This window comes from the organism of the source record quoted next, unplaced genomic scaffold, assembly GCF_019419815.1.
Source record: "Pyrus x bretschneideri cultivar Hongxiangsu unplaced genomic scaffold, Pyrus_bretschneideri_v1 Contig18, whole genome shotgun sequence".
In the NCBI taxonomy this organism is placed as follows: domain Eukaryota; kingdom Viridiplantae; phylum Streptophyta; class Magnoliopsida; order Rosales; family Rosaceae; genus Pyrus; species Pyrus x bretschneideri.
Window position 1 is genome coordinate 6382192 of NW_025999479.1, and position 18396 is coordinate 6400587.

The window sequence follows — 18396 nt, forward strand, 5'->3', positions numbered from 1 at the left end:
AAAACTAGATTCTTTGCCAAGTGAATGGCACTTTAATTATCACATTTCAGCTTCACGAAATCCTGAGTGATTCCCATTTGGCTTACCAAGCCATTAAGCCAAATTGCCTCATTTCTAACTTTGGCCAGAGCAATATACTCTGCTTCTGTGGTTGACAAAGTTATAATTGGCTGTATAGTGCCCTCTAACTAATCGGTCCACCTGCACAAAATATAACTTGAAGTAAACCTTCTCTTGTCCAAATCCCCTACATAGTTGGCATCAACGTACCCCGACACCCATGAATTTTCTTTCTGCTTTTCCAATAAGATCCCTTGTTGCCAAGATTTTTAAGTGACACAGAATCTACTTGATTGCATCCTAATGTTGCCTTATTGGATTTACCATGTACTTGGAAACGACATTGATTGCTTGACCTAGGTAAGGTTGTGTGCACACCGTTGCATACATTAGGTTGCTCACAATATTAGCATATGGCAGTTCTTCATCGCTTGTTTCTCTTTCTTAGACTTAAGACATCGTTGGTCACTAAATCTGAAGTGAGTTGCCAAATGAGTCGAAACTACTTGTACTTCTAGCATGTTGAACTTCTCAAGCACCTTCTGGATATACTTGGCTTGTGATATTCTACCACTAATCCTGCCCACCTCTCTGAATTTTCATGCCAATGATCTTTTGTTCATGTAATCCTTCCTTTTTCCTAAACACCCACTTGGATCCAACTAGCTTATGTCTTTGGGCTTAGGAACTAACTCCCAAACAAAGTTCTTGTAAAGTGACTCCATTTCTTTTGTGATGCACTTATCCAACTATCTCGCTCATCACAAAAATTGACATAGTAGTGGGGGTGGTGGCAACAACAGCGGTGGGTGGTGGGGGGGGGGGAGAGAGGGGGGAGGGTATGGTGGCATGTAGTGGTTGGGGTGCGGAGGTTACAATGGTAGTAGAGGCAATGGCAACGACAGTGGTGGTTGTGGTGGCAATGGCGATGGGTGGCGATGGTGAAGACAAAATGGTGGTGGTAATGGCAGTTGTGGTTGTGATTGTGATGACAGCAATGATGATGACCGTAATGACCGTGTTAATGTAAGGTTAGTGGTTGTAGTGATAGGTGGTGATAGTCAGCTTGTACTCCAAAAGAAAAAAGATATGTAGAAGGATAAATAACTTTGGTATAAAAATTAACAAGGTTATTATAAAAATTAAAAATATTTATTAAAGGTTCAACTCGCTTTATATAAAAGTAGTTTTTCAAAGCACTCTTCAAACTTTTTTTAAAAGCTGTTGTCTGGAAGCTGTTATTTTAAAACAATACCAAACGACCCCTAGCATCTTCTCATTTTCTTCTACCATCAAAAGAAATATTTGCTTTGCTTCATGTGGAATATGAGAAATTCCTCTATAGTTGTCAACTATCCATGTAAATGTACCCCTTTCCACAACGTTTTCCTTTGGAAGCTTTTACAGCTTCTCATCTATAAGCACCAACAACTCTTACGACCCAACTCTCATTAAGGCAGATGTTCTAACATGCTGGCTGGACTGAACTTGGTGAATGCCATTGCTTTTCTGCTCCCGAGTCCTTGGGATATTCGCTTTGTTGGTCATCCGTAGTTTTCAAGGCTGTACAGGACCCACTTCCCCCCTAAGGATCTTCAACATCTGATGATGACAACCAACCATTAGAGTAATCACCTTCTTGGTCATCCATAACTTCAAGATTCTCCTGTGATGGAACATTTTTTGCTCCAAAGAGCTCACATTTCATACCTTCTTCTCCTGAGAAATTGCTAGCCTCCCCATCTTCACTGCCAACAAGACATTCATCAAAATCTACATTGTCATCCTCATATTCAATCTGAGGAATTCCAAAGGATACAAATAACTATATCAGTGTTCTTTCAACTTTTAGTTCCATTTTGGTAAGTTTACAAGTGGAGAGACTAACAATACCTTATTCCAAACTTCTATCATGTTTTCAAGCTTTTCCTTGGATTCGCCAATTTGCTCAAGAATTTGTAATACAGTTGATCGATGCTCATCAAGATTAGGAGCTGTACAATCCAACACATGCTACAATCATACATAAACATTTATTAGATGTGACATGTTGTGAACCACTATGTGTATTAGTTAGACCAAACCAGAAATATTAATATCTTTGCTAATGTGTTTTATCTCTCTGTCATATCATCAGATAATATAGGATACCAAACGGAAGCTCAGAGACATATCAATAGCAGGATGTTGATCGCATTGTATTAATTTGTATCATAAAATGGACAAGTAATTAATCATACCATAAGCAAGTTAGCTTCCACAACTTCTTCTAAAGTTGCATGAAATGCTTCCACTAGCTACAAAAGTAATTTCTATGAGCAATGAACAAGATTAATGATAAGACACTAAATGAGTGAAGTAGTTTGGACATGCTTTCTATATACCTGCACTGGCAAATCTGATATAAATCTGACCGTGTCACTCATGAACACTTTCTTCCTGAAGATTAGATACTCAGAATAACCGCAAAAGAAGTTCTAGAAATCATCGAAGAAACAACTCGTTATCACAATTCCAAAATACAAAGAACGAGAAATATAGTTATCATTGAGGGTCATATACCCTGAAGTTAGAACACTTCTTGATTTAGGATCAACTACAACTATAGCAAACAATCTGCAAACACACCACATCTTCGTCAAGATATTAAAAACCAACATCAAGGCTTAAAATACATATGGTTTATACATGAAATAGCATTTTGTGTGAATGGAATATATTACCGAGAATCACTGTACAGATCACTATTTGAGATGGCACTAACTAATGTAGATTTCCCCTATCACAAGAAGTGAGAATCAAATGTTTGGATAATTTGTGCAAAATCAAAGTAAATACAATGGATTAGACCACATACAACATTTGTATGCCCAACAACAGCAACAGTAGGTAAACCTTGATCATAAGATTCTCCATGATTCTTACGACCAGCGCATTGCACAACTCGAGTATGACGAACATCTTAAATTTGTGATAACATACTATTCCTCATTTCTGAAATTCTGAGATTATAGTTTGATTAAGTGGAAGCACATATGCAATAATACTATAATAGTCATCTAGACTCCACTCTTAGCTCAATAACTCTATTTTTTTTTTATATATAAGAAAAGACGAGTATCCATAAAACTCTGAGCTTTAATCTAGAAAAGAAAAGAGGTAATAAAATGAAACAAGCAAAAAAGAAACAAAGGAACAAGTAAAATGAAGAAAATTGTATTAGTTGGAATCTAGTGGTTGATATAGGCATAAGACTGTTTGGAAATGAATTGGCTGAAATATCACATCACACAATATTTTAGTAAGAGTAACATGTAAAACCGATGCAATTATGAAAAAATAGTGCTTTTTCTTCATAAGCTCAATGAAATAGCCACTTTCCGTGGAAGCCCCATAAAACTAGAGCATCCAGAAATAAAGATTAACAGAAGATATTAAAGTCAAGGAATGAACCTTCATCGTTGGAGTTGAGGTTCAGTTTCTCTTGCACCACTAACGAAGCCACATCCCCCACTTCTTCTCCTGCAATCAAAATCCATTTAGTAAAAATCTTCTCTAAGTATGGATGTACCAAACAACTAAGTAAATTCTTTGATCTACTTAAATTTTTCAAACTTAGACAATACATTACCCTGGGGCACTAACAACTTCAGTTTCTCCATCCATTCCAAAAGTAAAGCGTCCAGCTTTGCCATGTAGTCGCACAAGTCTTGTTTTCTTATACATTAGCGCTGCCAACTCAGCCTGTAAAATTTAAAAAAAGCACCACAGAAAGATCCTTCAAAGCTCTTCATTGAAATACTAACTCCTTAACTAAGATAACACTAATACCTATAGCTTTCCCTCATTTGTGCAAGCATGAGCATTGAATATCTCTATTATAAGACCCATGCGGTCCAACACCGCCTTTCCCAAAATTTTCTACCATTCGAAACAACAATAATAAAATCAATACCATTTTTTAATTTTCTTCATACACTTTGATGTGGGACAATATAAAATCCAATTTTTCTTGGGCACCAAGAAAAAATGAATATGGAGAATTTACTAGCCTCCAAATTCCTCTACTGAATCCCAAACATAATTGTATTTATAAATACAACATCTACTTCACCTGTTAAGATTACACAAACTTTGAAATGCATATTAACATTGTATTCGAGCGATAGTGTATACGAAATTAATCTAAACTATGAGAGCGATAAATAATCTTCCCCAACATTCGACACATACAATGTGATCAAAACTAATAAAAAAAAACAAAGTAAAACAAAACAAAAAGAAAAAGAAAACATCTTTCCTTTTGCTCCACAGCATTCAGATGGCATTTAACAACATCCAAAGTCGTTTTCCCAAAATATGTATTTGCAAAATTCATAATTTGGTCAAATGGGGTTAAAATTTGAGTAAATTGTAGCAGTGGTCCTTCAACTTTAATCAAATTGGAGCAATGGTCTCTCAACTAAAAATCCATTACCATTGGTCCCTCAACTCATCAAAATGTGTAGCTATGGTCATTTTCATCAACTTTGTCAAAATGAGTTATATTGGAAAGACCATTGCTACAAGTGGGATTCCTCAACTCATCAAAACATGTAGCTATGGTCTTTTTCATCAACTTCGTCAGAATTTTGTGAAAACGAGTTATGTTGGAAGGACCATTGCTTCAATTGGGTTAAAGTTAAAGGACCATTGCTCGAATTGGGTTAAAGTTGAGGGACCATTTCTCTAGTTGGATTTTTAGTTGAAGGACCATAGCTGCACGTTTTGATGAGTTGAGGGACTAAAGGTAATGGATTTTTAGTTAAAGGACCATAGCTGCACGTTTTGATGAGTTGGGGGACCAATGATAATGGAATTTTAGTTGAGGAAACATTTCTCCAATAGAGTTAAAGTTAAAGGACCATTGCTACAATTTACTCTGAAAATTTACTTCAAAAATTGAAAAAAAAAACACAAAAAATAAAAATAAAATTAAGGACAGACATGTGCGGGTTTGGCGTCTAACAATAGGACGTGTGGAGGAATTTCCTTATCAAAAAAATTGATATCGAAAACCCATCTCGCTGCTTTTCAAGAGAATTGGTGAGACAGAGAGCTTCGTTAAGCTTGGCCTGCAAGAAGGTTTCAGGGTGAAGGTGAGGCTGGACGACGAAAAGCTTCTGGGGGACTGTTGGGTCTTTGTTGAAAACCGAAACGACCTCGTTTTTGTCCTCCTTGTCTTACTTCGACAACGACAATGATGAGCCGAATGAGTGGGAAGTTGGAATTGAAAGTGGTGATGGGGTTTGGTTGGGGGTGGAAGTTGAAGATAGAGGGATCAGGTTCTAGAAAATGATCGAGAAGAGTCCGTGAAAAGGAGATGGTTCTCAGCATTTGAACAGCTTGTGTGAATTTCCCTGCTGTTGCTTTCGATTGCAAGAAACTAGTTGCTTTGATATGCAGCATGCACAAGTGAGCTCAATGAGGAAGACAGTGAGTTAGGCCTATCAAATGTAAAGCTTCATTTGGGCCAAGAGAATCCAAATACGATCGTTAGGCCACTCAATGTTAAGTTTTGCTTCTCATGGTTGTATATCGAACCGAACTGTTCAGTTCGAGTCGCGTTCTGTCAATTTAAGTTTGAATGTATATGTGTGAGTATTACAAATGTATGAAGCAAATGATGTTCTACCACAGTGGTAGAAAATATTTATGTTTATGCATTATGATGCTGGATAGATTCTCACTGATTACTTTCTAAACTTTTAGCTCAATATGACAGTTTTACACTTGACATCGTGAATGGACCGAATCCAATGTTATTTTTGGCATTCTTTATAAATTTAACCCGATTGTTATTATTATTTTTGCTTCTACAATCAAACCTGAATGGTCTCGATCTATTGAATTAATTAAAGTGAGCAACAATCCATTAATCTGACATGACATCCAAAGTTATTAGCCTAAAGCCCACTTTTTGGCAATTAACGATTCAATAAATTATATCTTTTTTTTTAACCGTTGACTTACTTTCGTAGTCTCGAAGAACTTACACTTGAGTTCCTGAAGCAACCAAAATCATTACTCATGATCTTCATTCGAATACTTATGCCCAAAGCATTACTCACTGAAATACCTCCCAAATCAGGATTCCATGGCTATTTGTCTCGCTCATACGGACTGATGAATGAGTACAATTCTGAAGTTTATAAATCCGATCGAATTTGGACTGGAGAATACTTTTCTCGTTCTTCCATGTTTCTAACTTACTTCTAAAGCAGCAGTGTAGAAAGTAGAAGTTTACTAAATTCTCAAATCTGATTACTACCACAAACATGAGAGAAAGATATAGACCTAGCTTTGGTTGGAGTGTACCAAACGATATAGACCCAGTTCGGTTGGAGTCTATCGAATAACTCAACCCAGTTTGGTTAAAGCCTACTGAATAGTGTTGCCCAACTTCGACAGGGACGTGCCGAAAAAGTATGCTCTACTTCGGCAGAGGTGTATTGAACGGTACTACTATGTTTTGGCAGAGACCTACCGAACAAACCCTTCTAGCTTCGGTTGGAACCTACCGAACCTAATTCTAGGTCTGTCTCTCTCACGATCCAATTTCAAGTTTGGTTTTACAACATATGGTAGAATCAGAGCTTGCCAATGTGTGACATCATGCCCGAAGCATCCTTAGCACCTAAGACCTAAAACTTCAAGAATAAGGGATAATATTTGCAAACCTTAACCCTGCAGAATCTACTTATGTCTTGATGGAATAAATCATTGGTTATATATGCACCTATTTGTGCTTATACCAATGTCGTTGAGGAGTACCATTCTAGTAGTCAATATGTGAGATTGATTTTGCTTCACCGAACACCGTTGGAAGAGCATAATTTTGACATAGATGGCCTTGTTGGTCAAATCCATCAGTAAACCATTTACTTTGTGAACATTTTTCTATGTTCTTGGATTCACATTTGGTGTTTGTTTTAGTTATGGATACTCTTATTGATATTGTCCTTGAATATGAGTTAATTGAATGATGTTTCTTGTATACATGTAACCGAATTCAATTAAACACGTGATTAGGTACGAATGTGGGAAAGTTAGTTGTCTAGATGAATGTGATACTATGCACACTAACTTTATACCTAAATCACATCTCTAGCAATGACTTTAAGTTTATCCAACCTGATTGACAGCAATGACACGCTTCTAATTGTATAAATGGTACTACATTACAATTTAAGAGACCTTATATTCTCCCCGTTCTGGAAGAATGTCGTTGAGTATTAAGGATATTCGAGAGAACAATGATCGTGAATGAAACCACTAAACAAAATAGAGTGAAATATATTTGCACCACATCCAAAAATGAGCCTGAAGCTTTGATTTGGAGCCAATAGGCTATGTCTCAACTGGGGAACAAGCCACATGTGGCTGGTCTGAAGCCAAAAGATTCGAGTAGTTTACTTGCTTTGGCACAACCTTTTGGGACACTTTGGTCAAACAATGATGCTACGATGCATCTCTTTACCCGAAGTAAGGATCTTGTGCCTATAAGCACACTTGACCAGGCCTGCTCATTGGGAAATTGATTTTCTAAATCATCCCTAGCAAAGATATGAAACAACTATCTTTTCATAGTGGATAAGGGAATATATGTGGACTAATCCAACCAAAATGTGGACCATATCAATACTTATGGTTTTGGTTGATGAATCGACAAACTGGTCACATGTTTGTCTACACACATTGTTGCTAAACCTCCTGGCCGATTTTAAGGGTTCACCAACCTACTTATCCCATAAAGTCTAGAAGACTAGATAATGTTGGAGAGTTTATATCAACGGTTTTCGATAAGTATTGCATGTCTTGTGAGTTTATAATTGAACATCGAATTCCCATGTTCACCCTAAATAGCCTCGCATAGTGATCATAAAGCACAATTTAAATGATCGCCCAGACCTTGGTGAACGTACCAAGTTTTTGATTTCTGCCTAAGGCTATGCAATCTTGTACGCAATTATGTTGGTCCGCCTTGAGGCCCATTGCCACCAAACCTATTCGACGTTACAGTTGGTTACTGGGTAAGAACCTAACATTTCGTACTCACGCATTTGGTTGTATATTCTATATGCCAAGTTGCGCTGCCGCAACATACCAATATGGGTCCTCATATAAAGATGTGAATCATTGTCGATTACGATTCTCCTTCACATTAGCTCCCTTAGAGCCCTTGCAAGTGATCTCTTTACTGTTCATTTACAGATTGTCACTTCAATAAGACAGTTTTCCTGTCATTAAGGGGAGATAAAAACGTCAACGTTCCTGTAGAACGACGCGAATTTGCATGGACATTGCCCACTATGTCTCATCTCAATCCTCGTACCACACAAGTGTGATAAGCAAGTACGATGAAATTCTAGCATTTAGAATGTTGCTCCAGACCCATTCCTCTGATTTAGCTAAAGTGACAAAACCATATACCAGCTGTAAACATGCCTACAAGGATAGAAGTACTTAACGGACGTCGAGTCAACATCCCCAAAGGGTGTGGCACCCTATTTGTTGGTTTGGCTGCCTCTATGAGACGGTCTGGTACATCGACGGATATCCAATCAATCTGTCTTGGCCTGAAGCACGATAGATCACTCGGTTAATAGGATTTAGTTCCCTAGAAGAGGAAGGTCATGACACAACAATGAATCTATACTCAATTGCTGTCTTAAATCATTTACATCTTATGAGATTAATCTGGATTACTCCCGAAACATAAAGTTCTTGGTCTAGTATACTAGTTTGGATGAGATAATAGAATTGGAATGAGATTATCATCGATGATGTTTTCACTTATATGATAGCTACCAACATAAATGAAAGCGACGATATCGAACCGTGTTCCGTTGATTAGTGATAACGTAGAACTGACTTAGACAACCGAAATTACAATTGAGGTTAAATTTCTTACCAAAGTGTGTGTGGACCTATTGTTCCTATACTGCCCAAGGTAACCCTAGTGTGTTACAAGTGGGAAATGAAGCGTAATGAGATGAATGAAATAGTGCGATGTAATGCACACCTTACGACGCAGGGTTTCTCTCAAACACCCTGTGATTAACTGGAGCATTATGAAATATGTTTAGTGTTTCTCTATGGGGATATTGATACAGAGATTTACATGTAAGTTCTCGAAGAATTACATGGATTGGTTCAAATAGTTCTAAACCACAGACCATGCTCTCAACTCATTTGAGGTGTTCGCTTACGGATTGAAGCAATTTGGCAGATGTAGTATACCCACCTAAGTGATTATTTGATCAGTTAGGGATATGAATGAATACCCTTGTGTGTTAAACTATGAAGTCTTATTTCGAATTGCTAGAGTTGCAGTTTATGTCATTCGCATGAATCTCACTAAGACTCTAGAAGAGCTTGAGAAAACTGTATCGCACTTGAAGACAAAATTTGAGATAAAGGATCTTAGGAAAACTTGTTTATGCCTTGACCTAAAGTTGAAGCATTGTTTTGATGGTACTTTAGTCTACCAGTCGAACTACACCCTGAAGGTGTTACCTTTGAGTATATCTATGATCTTCCATACGCTATATGCAAATGAGACCCTTCAAGAGGTTATGCAATCTGAAATTCCATATCTAAGTTCAATTTTGTGCTTTGTTGTACTTAGCTCATTGCATTAGATAGGACATCTTTTTCGTTGTTGATCTATTGGTAAAGATGCAGCACTGTGCCTACACGTAACCACCGACTTGGTATTAAAGACATTTTTCCGCTACCTTGAAAGGTACTACGGATTTGGGCTAATCCTAATGCATCTCAAGCGGATCCGACCCTCTTGATCATCGAAATGATGTTTGCCTTATTTGTTATGCTGATGCAGGTTACTTATCAAACCAATACAAGGCACATCCCCGAATGGTTATGTCTTTACCGTTAGGGATATCGCAATATCTTGGAGGTCCACGATATGACCTTAGTTGTGAAACCTTCGAATCATTCTAAGACTCATCTCACTTCACTACGTCACATGTGAGACATGGTTAGGAGTTCTTGTTGAGCATATTCGAAGTACTTGCTGTTTTCATCCATCGTTGAGCCCCAATGACGACCCATGAAGGCTATGTTGAATGTATCTACCCGACCAAGACATGATACATCAACGAAGTCAACGCTAAGACATATTGCGTCTACATCTACGTCAACAAAGCATTAAGGGATCGAAATTATGCAAGCCAATCCCAGACAAACTTGTCGACCTCTAGACGACGTCAGTGTTGAAGTCAACCTTCCAGAAGCTTGTCAAAGGAATTGGTATGCCTAACTATTCATATGCAATGCTTGTAGTTCTCATTTGGAAGTTCTGTCAAACTCGGGAGGAGTATCTAGAAGTATACTCACTTGATCTTAATGTACTACTTTTCCTTACGATTAGGAGCATTTTTCCCACTGGGTTTTTGCTACATAACTAGGTTTTGACGAGGCACCCATCCTGGGCTGATCATACCCTTGTGAGCTCTTCCACTTGCATCCCAAAGACGTATAGTTTTGACTTAATGTAACTTCTCACTTTTCTCCTTAGTCTATGGGTTTTTCTCTCACCTTGGGTTTTACTATAGCGAGGTTTTGTGAGCTTTACGTTTTATGCATTCTTCCGTTGATCTGAGACTCACATTCGCTCATTGTGCCTACAACTTCATCATTGTACTTACTTCATTGCTGAAGACTTGATGTGCCATTTGTTTGAGTATTTATACACTCAAAGGGGAGTGATGCAGTCCTATTAGATTAGGTATGTGATTGTGTAAATCCTAATGTATCTAGGGATATCTTGTATATTCCCTTTAGCAGTTTGATTCCTATTAGAGTTGTAATCCTAATAGGGTAAGGATTTAACCTTCACTACTACTATAAATAAAGGCACAATGGGGTGGAATAGAACACACCTTAGAATTACATATCTCTCTTATCTCTTTGTTGCCGCCAACCCCTCTCCCTTTCTGTTCTTTATATGATTTAGTAAATTAGGCCTAAAACAAATATTGATTTATTGTGTATAAATTAGATTATAATCTAATTAAAAGCCAAAATCCTAGCCACATTCATCTTTCTACCTCATAGAAGAAAGAACCCAGAAATTCGAAGAAATTCGTTTGCTCATACCTATTTCTTTCTCAGGTTTTGGTGTTATGGAATCAATTGGTGGGTTTTGGGTGAAGTGATTCGACAGTCATATCAGATAGTGGGGGTGAGGCGATTTGACAAATTTAGATTGCAAACGTTTGTGGCCTGGGCATGGTATTGGTTATGCAGTAGTGATGAAGAAGGGTGATGGAGAAGGGAGATGGAGAGGGAGAATGGTCGGGAGTGAGATGGATGGTGAAGGACATGATGGGCATTATTGGAATAATAAAAACCAAGTGAGGGCATAATTGATAAAAGAAGTCGATTCCAGATTCTCCACCAATCCAGGAAGTCAATTACCTCCCTTATCTAGGGAGTCCAATTCCTCCAAAATAAGAGTTGGATTTCTTAATACGTGTGGACCCCACATGTATTTTAATTCCCCAAGATTACGTAAACAAAGATGTAGCCCGTAATCAGAATATAATTTCGTAAATTGATTCCAATTATGGGTACGTAAACGTGCTCTTAAGGTAGACTTTAATAAGTTCGAGAGGCAGTTGGTCTCCTTTCCCAGAAGACTTTAACTTCAAGTCGAAGGTTAGACTGTAAAGAAAATCAGGAAACAACCTTCTACTTGTCTACTCAACTTGAGATTTCTACACCTCATACCCTTTCTTGCGCAACACAACAAGTGTTGGGGTATTTGTGGAGCCATAAATAATTTAAAAAATTCGGGGGCTGACATGTGGAATATTACAGCAAAAATGAGAATGCCCTTATTAAAATGGGGTGGCCTACATTTAATCCACGCGCAGTCCAATTTTCTTGGAAGTCTAAGCAGTTGCCTATGATCTCATCAATCTCTCCTGCCCATGACAAGGAGAAAAATTGAAGATATTAAATATAAGATTAATTACTAAATCCTATCTTTATACTTTCCTAAATGAAGATCAAATCCAATCAGGAATTCCACAAGATAATCCAAGATATTATTTATTAAATAATATCTTGGGATAATTCTTTCCTCATCCATCATACAGATGACGCACCTTGGTCAATCGAATGCTGATGCATGGCACGACAAAACCTTGCACATGTGGTCGACCCTAGCTTTATAAATACCATATCTCCACCAATTTCTGATAAGTTTTTGCATGGAATTAAGCCTTAAACTCTCTTTCTTTTAAGAGAAATTGACTTAGACATATGAGATCCATTGGCTAACCCCTTCTTCCTCCTCCTTCCCCCACCTCACGGGCGCTCGTGGCTTTGGCCGTTGATCAAAGGTGTTTATTTATTTTGTAGGTACAATACTGTCAAGACTAAGGACAGCAGAATTTTGCTATCACATGCAGCAATAAAGGAATGAGAGAATATGGCTCAAAGAAATTGTAGATATGTTTTCCTTGTACCAATGCCTTTATTTACAATAAATCATAGGGAGAGAGATACTTGCTCTCCAAGTACTACAAAACATAATATGATAGTACAACCAGATTATAGGAAACCTAAACAAAATCAACCACCGATTTACACAATCACACAATGTTAAATATTAAATACAACAAATTTCAGATTTTTTGAAAGGATAAACAAAATCAAAAGATACTTGCTCTCCAAGTTGTTTAATAAATTTCAAGCTATGATAGTACGCTATTGATCGAAAACGAAAAGAAAAGAAAAAGCTCTGATATGCTTTTTTTGCATGCAGTGAAAAAGTCATGATTCCAAGGGAGAAACCATATATTATTCTTGAAGGAAACCCTTGACATCTTCCCACTGTTGAATTTGGGGATTCTGGCAGTAGCGCTACCAGTTTTACGTTTGAGCTATTTGCAGAAAATTTCGTGGCGCGGAATATTTTATTCAAGGTTACGCATCTATCCTAAATCTTATCATTTCCTAGCACACAAATGAATTGAAAATTTATCAATGATAAAAGTTGTGCCTTTTTCTTTTTATGGATAGTACTTGCATTCGTTTAAGTGAGGAATGCACATATTCTTTCATATGTAAATAACGTATTTTGACCGATAAAAATTAACGATCAGAACCGTTCAATTTCTTAATCTTCATTTAAAGATTACCGCTATAAAGATTTATTGCAGTCAGAGTTCATTTAGTTATTTAATTGTATAGAACAAATTGACAATGTAAGTAGTAATATTAATAGAACGATCTCCAAATGAAGATTAATAAAATAAACGGTTTCGGTTGTTGATTTTATTCGATCACATAACGTTATTCGCAAATAGGAGATGCAAGTATTATCCCTTTTTATAAAAGTGTTGTATTGGACACTTAAAAAATTACCAGCCTCTTGTCACAAGCTTGCACGTAAACCTGTAAACAGGTCGAATTTATTGGGTTTGGGTCGGTTTCACCCGATCAGTTAAGTTTACGGGTCACCCGAACTCAATCCGTTAAGCTAACGGGTCACCCAAACCCAACCCGTGAAGATCATTGGTCACCCGTTTCATCCGTTTCACCCGTCAAAACCCATGAACAATTTTTATTGTTTTTTTGTTTAATTTTGCATTCCAATTCAAATTACGCATTTTAATGTACAAAGAAGATCTCACATTCAGATTTCATTTACAATAGTTGGCAGTGCATTTAGTAGTGAAACGTAAAGGCACAACAAGAAGCCTGATTTGAAAATAAATAATGGGACTAGTAAAGTCACAGAAAGCTGAACACAGAAAAACTACTTCAAAAATCCAACACGCAATGCCAATAAGCAAAACCAATGGAATCAATCCATTTTGACAGAAATCTCCATTGTCCATCCTTTTCGCCATTTAATAGAGGCCTGCCATGACCTTCTTCTTCAAGTCTGAGACAAAGAAGCACTTGTAGGAAGGATCTCGATCCGGCAAGCCAGAGGACTAGTTGCTGCTGATGGAGGAGAGAAGCTTGACTCGCACTCGAGAAAGCAGCTGAGACCAAGTGTTAGCGCCACCGGAGGAGGAGGAAGAGTCATTTGTTGCCATTTTGAGTCGGGAATGCAGTCCTAGAGCATATCGGCAACCTCCTTGAAGTCGCAGAGATAGACTTTGAGTTTGAGGCTTCATATTATAACTATTGAAATTACACAAAAGTCCTCAATAATGGGTGTTAACAGGTTTCGTGGGTTAACCCAAACTAACCCGTTATTTAATGAGTGATTAACGAGTTGATCAGTTAACAACCCTACTCGTTAAATAGTTATCCGAATACTAATTTTAACGGGTGGGTCGGGTCGAGTTTAAAATGCCAAGTCTACTTGCACGTGTGGCAATTGGCCCTTTTTTTTTTACTGTGGTTTATAACTTTATTTATTTTAGATATTATTGTTTTTTTTATGAAATATGTTTTAAAAAATAATGAATGTAACCACCTTCAATCCCACTATACAGGGTTTTATTGTGTAATTATTATTATTTTTTTTTGAAATTATAATAAGAGAATAGTAGTCACTTAGTATTACGGTCCAATGGTATTCATCTTCATTTGTAAGTAAGATATCTTAAGTTCGATTATCGCTAAGGGCAAAGTTGAACCACATTATTATGACAAACTCATTGTAAGGCTTAGCGCACTCTTCTACCGCCTTAGGATAAACACTATCGTTTGTTAAAATAAAAAAAAATAAAAAAAATAGAAGAAGAGGAATTTGGGTATTATGAAAGCTGTACCATTTTTACCTTCTTCGTTTATATATATTGCCAATAACAAATTTGAACCATATTGCTATTAACTCATTGTGAGGTTAAGACCATTCCTCTCCCCCTACCCTTGGTATATATAATATTGTTTATTATATAAAAAAAAAAATATGATCATTCATTCATTTTTTTTTTCTTTTTTTTGATCAAGATCATTCATCATTATTAAATTACTAATTTTGTAGCATTACGTGCTCGTTGCGGAAGTGTATTTTTTTCAAGTCACTCTCATTAATTTATCCTTGAATTCACAATTTTGGTTTCTCACAGAATGTACATGACCGTCTGCTTATCGATCTGGATGCCTCAAAGAGAACTACCTGGGCACCTGCAACTTTAATTCAAGCAGAGAAAGCAAGTTTTTATAAGGGAACTTTAATAAAAGCTTATGGTATTGTTCATTTTAACGAAAAACCATATTTTTACACTAAAAAATGAATCCTGGTACTATTCACTTTACCCTTTATTTTGTCCTTATTGTTAAAACTCAAAATTTTCAAACTATTTTCATTAATTTTCCCTTTTTATAATTGTTCTTTCGTCAACTTGCAAGATAGGTTGACTATTTTCAAAGGTCGACACTACTTTATAACTGCACTATTCAAGGGGCTATGTACTTTATTTGGGGCAATGTTCTAAAAATCGGCTTAGGCGACCGCCTTGGTGGTGGGCGATGGCCAGCCGTTCCAATTAAGGTCAAATTGTTTAACAAGTCAGAAAATCCATTCGGCGGTGCCTAAACGAGGGTCTAGGTGGAGCAGGCGGGGCTGGGCGGCTGGAAGATCTACCTGGGCGATTAGGTTTGTCTAAAAAAGAATTGCATCCAGAACGCAAAGCGTGAAGTCTGGTGGCCACCGACAAGAAGATGCATTAGCAGGAGCAGAGGGTGACAAGATGAAGACGATGAATAATTTAAATGACCTGTATTATACGTCGTCATTTGCTATAGCCTATTTAAGTGGATTCGCAACTTTTCGTTTTCCAAAGCTAAATGGACTTTAAAATTTAATGGCCTTCTTGACCGAACCAAATAAATACAATAGCCACCTATGGAATGTCTAGTATCTGGATTACCAGTATAATCAGCATCAGAAAACGCAAACAATCTATCATTTCTAGGTTTGTAGAGAAGTCCATGATTATGCGTGGCTTTTAAGTATCGTAGAATACGTTTCACAGCCTTCCTGTGAGCAAGTTTGTGTGCATGCATAAACTGGCATACTTGATTGACTGAGTATGATAAATCAGGTTGAGTTATAATGATGTACTGCAATGCTCCGACCACACTATTATAATGTGCTGGATTTTCATATGCCTCACCATCATACACACTAAGCTTTTGTCCACAGGAAACCGGAGTTGATATAGGCTTAGCCTCAGTGAACTTTGTGTGAGTGAGTAGGTCCAAAGCATATTTGGACTGACTGAGATGCATGCAATTCCCAATATACTTAACTTCAACACCCAAAAAATAGTGGAAAGGTCCTAAATCTTTCATGGAAAACAAAGTACATAGCTTGGTAATCAAATGTGCCATTTGTCGCAGACTATTCCTAGTAAGTAAAATATCATCTACATAGATTAACAAGATGAGATACACATCTTTCTGATTAAACACAAAGAGACTGTAATCATATATGGATTCTTGAAATCCGAGTTGAAGCAAAAATTCAGAAAAACGTTGAAACCAAGCCCTAGGAGCATGTTTTAAACCATAAATGGACAGCTGCAGTTTACAAACATGGTGGGGAAATTGCTTGTCAACAAACCTCGCAGGCTGTCTCATATATACTTCTTCACATAAATAGCCATGCAGAAATGCATTTTGCACATCAAGCTGTCGGACATGCCAATTTTTCAAGACTGCAAGATTAAGAACCAGTCTTATGGTACTATGCTTGACGAAAGGACTGAAGGTCTCTTTATGATCCACACCAGCCTATTGATGAAAACCATTTGCAACTAAACGTGCTTTATGTCTTTCAATTGAACCATCTGCATTCCTCTTTATTTTGAACACCCATTTGTTAGGCAAAACATTCATGTTGGAACAATATGGAACCAAGTTCCACATCCCACAATGCTACAAAGCATTAAATTCTTAGACCATGGTATTTCTCCATTCTGGATATTTGACTGCCTGAGTAAAACATATAGGCTCAACATGAACATCATTAATAACAACATGTACATGCATAGCATATTTAGGGTTTGATTTATGTATTCCCGACTTGGAACGTGTGGTCATGACGTGTGGTGGTTCAATAGGAGCCTCGTGAGGCACTGGCATAGGTCCATGACTTAGTGTGGCTTGCTTATTTAACATAGAAGAGGAACCTAGGAGACTAGGCTATGAAGTCACATCGAGGTTGTCAGTTTGTATAGGTGAAGAAGTAGGAGCAGGGTAGGTGACCGTGTGGTATGGGTTGGGAGATGAAGTTTGTGGTGGAAAGGGTTGAATGTTTGAATGGAAGTAGGTGGCATGGTCAAAGTAAGTGGAATAGGATGGGTGATAGTTGGACTTGGATTGTCAGAGGTGATTTGTGATGAAGTGTGATTTAGGGTGGGTACGGTAGTATGGTTCTCGGTCAAAGTAAGAGGCGTGCTGACAAGAAAATTAAATAAGAGACCTGGCGAAGAAGGTGTACCTTGTGTTTGAACGCTCTCAGAGGAAGATGTGAGTCCTTGAAAAGGATAAAAGTTCTCATTGAATAGAGCATGGCGAGACAAATAAACTCATCTCGTGGACAAATTCATACATTTGTAGCCTTGATGATTCAAATAATAACCTAAGAACACACATGATTTTGATTTTGGTTGAAGTTTATTTGCTGTGTATGGCACCAACCATGGAAAACATTGACAACCAAAATTTTTAAGGTAGCATAGTTTGGTGGTTTATGAAATAACTTCTCACAAGGTGATGTCTTAGACAACACATGGGTAGGCAACCTAGTGATCAAATATATTGCTGTGCTACGGGCATCAAACCAAAACTTAGTAGGCATGTGTGACTGAGAAAGCATCACAATTCCAGTTTCAACAATGTGTCGATGTTTGCGCTTTGCAATTCCATTTTGTTCTGGATGTTTAGGACACGAAAATCTTTGAGAAATTCCATGAAGTGCTAATTTTTTTTGAAAGGCAATGCTTTTGTATTCACCACCTTTATCACATTGAAGGGCTTTAATTTTTAAATTGAACATATTTTCAACTTTGGCCTTAAACTGCATAAATATTTCAAAGACCTGAGATTTATTTTTCATAGGAAAAATCCAAGAATATCTTGAGTAATCATCAACAAACAACACATAATAATGAAAACCATCATTGGAAATAATTGGAGAACACCAAACATTAGAATGTAAAAGTTGCAAAGGATAATGGGAAATAGACTCGGACACTTTGAAAGACAATTTGGTACTCTTCCTAAAGGACAAGACTGACAAAACTTTACATTGGTGGTACCATCTACTGGAACCAATTTATTTGCAATTAAAAA

The 18396-nt window shown here is 37.2% G+C and overlaps 1 pseudogene; it reads right to left on the reverse strand.

The window, feature by feature from the left end:
* Positions 1–1263: 1263 nt before the first annotated feature.
* LOC103931419 lies at positions 1264–5436 on the reverse strand (annotated as a pseudogene).
* Between the last annotated feature and the right edge of the window lie 12960 nt (positions 5437–18396).